This window comes from Brassica oleracea, chromosome C7, assembly GCF_000695525.1.
Source record: "Brassica oleracea var. oleracea cultivar TO1000 chromosome C7, BOL, whole genome shotgun sequence".
Lineage (NCBI taxonomy): Eukaryota > Viridiplantae > Streptophyta > Magnoliopsida > Brassicales > Brassicaceae > Brassica > Brassica oleracea.
Window position 1 is genome coordinate 19,986,266 of NC_027754.1, and position 2,277 is coordinate 19,988,542.

Consider the following 2,277-nt stretch of genomic DNA (forward strand, 5'->3'; position numbering starts at 1 on the left):
CCCATGGTCGTGAGGTCCCTCGGCCTGGACACTGATCTTTTCCGTCCCAAGATGGACGATGAAGATGTCCTTTGTCCCGAAGTGTCATATCTCAGTGCCATAGGAGCTTTAATGTATTTGGCAAGTCACACACGGCCTGATATATGCTTTGCCGTGAACCTACTATCTAGGTTTAACTCTTGTCCGACCCAAAGGCACTGGAACGGGATTAAACATGTTATTCGTTACCTGCAAGGAACGAAAGACTTGGGTCTATTTTATACTAACCAAAACAAAGAAGGTTTAGTTAGTTTTGCTGATGCGGGTTATCTATCAAATCCACACAATGCTAGATCACAGACAAACTATGTCTTTACACATGGAGGTACGGCCATATCATGGCGTTCCATGAAGCAGACGATCGCAGCCACTTCATCTAATCACTCGGAAATATTGGCTATACATGAAGACAGCCGCGAGTGTGTCTGGTTGAGGTCGATGACCCAACATATCTGATCAGATTGTGGGATGACCGAGAGCAAGGACCCACCGACCGTGATGTATGAGGACAATGCAGCATGCATTGCTCAGCTCAAAGACGGCTACATCAAAGGAGACAGGACGAAGCACATTTTGCCCAAGTTCTTCTTGACACACGAGTTGCAGAAAGCTGGAGAGGTCCAAGTGGTTCAAGTGCGTTTCAGCGACAACTCAGCCGACCTGTTCACCAAATCACTTCCGACTTGCACATTCAGGAAGCTCACGCATCAGATTGGGATGCGTCGACTGAAAGACCTTCAGTGAGGTTCACATCAGGGGGAGTAATATGTGTTGTACTCTTTTTCCTTCATCATGGTTTTGTCCCACTGGGTTTTCCTGATAAGGTTTTAATGAGGCAACATCCAAAGCGTATTACAAACTCTGAATGGTTATGACATCCAAGGGGGAGTGTTATAAACCATATGATGGATGTCGATAACCGGTCCGGTCCGGTATCAGCCCATGCGCCTAGAGAGAGAGAGAGCCGGCGGCCAGCTTTTACTATTTTTTTATTTACTTATGTTTATGATTTGTACTCTTTCCATTATTCTATGACGGTGTAATTCTCTATATATAAATGGCTCCATATGTTATGATTAATATACAGAAACATATATTTCATTATCTAGTTTCGCAGTAAATATTAGTTGTAATAATATTACCAAAAGTGTTCATGCTTATTCTGTTCCTTGCTATTTCCCATCTTAATTCCTTTCACATCTCATTTTTAAAGATCACCTGACAGACCTATTCAAATTTAGAGAAAGCTCAACTTATTGAGGAGAACATTCGATATGCATGGGGATAAAACTAGGGTCACAACATAAAAAAAATATAAGTAACGTTTGACAAGATATTGAATGAGCATGCGGTCATGTGTAGTTGTCCAAAACAAGTTTATCTCTGGCAATTTTTATGTGTGGAAATTTTATAAAATTATCTCTTTTTAACTTTAGTTTTGATTTTTTTTTAAACTCAATTTATAATGATATGAAGAACAAGAAATGGTATGACAACGATCCTTTATTTGGGATGGGTGATTTATATACCAAAAATTATGAACGGAATTTTCAAAATTTATAAATAAAAACAGACATGATCATACCAATGTCCATCGACAAGCGTATGACAAAACAACAATGTTTCAAAATACAAAATCGACTATCTTCGCTTGTGCCTATTTTCTATGGCCGCAAATTTGAGTCTACAATCACTACCATGCGTGCAACGGTTTACACATAGTTCTTAATTAATTTATTTATTCTTATCAATAAATTTGGATGGGATAAATTGGAATTATCTTTTACAAAGATGTAAATGGTGGAGATTGAGTTTTCCAAATATTTCTGTACTGCTCTTGCTAGTAGATCTTTCATTGTTTTGAATCAGATTGTGGATGATTGATAATCAAGAGATTATGATTTGTAATTTTTCCATTTATCTATGACGGTGTAATCTCCTATATAAGGAACCTCTATGTTATGAATAAAGATAGACTTTTCCATTACTTTTATAACACGTTATCAACACGAAACTCTAAATCCCTAAGCTAATACCCAAATCGAAAACCCCTAAAACCCTAACCCTAGCCGGCGATCCGACGAATCCTAAACCCCGATCGTGTCTCTTGTTCCTGCATCTGTTCCAGCAGCTTCAGCCCAAGGCGTTCCTGATCCTAGCTCAGACGTTCGCGACCCGAGAGCAGCTCCAGCACGCGACCTCTTCCTCGTTCGCGACAGCATCAGACAGCTCGCGTCC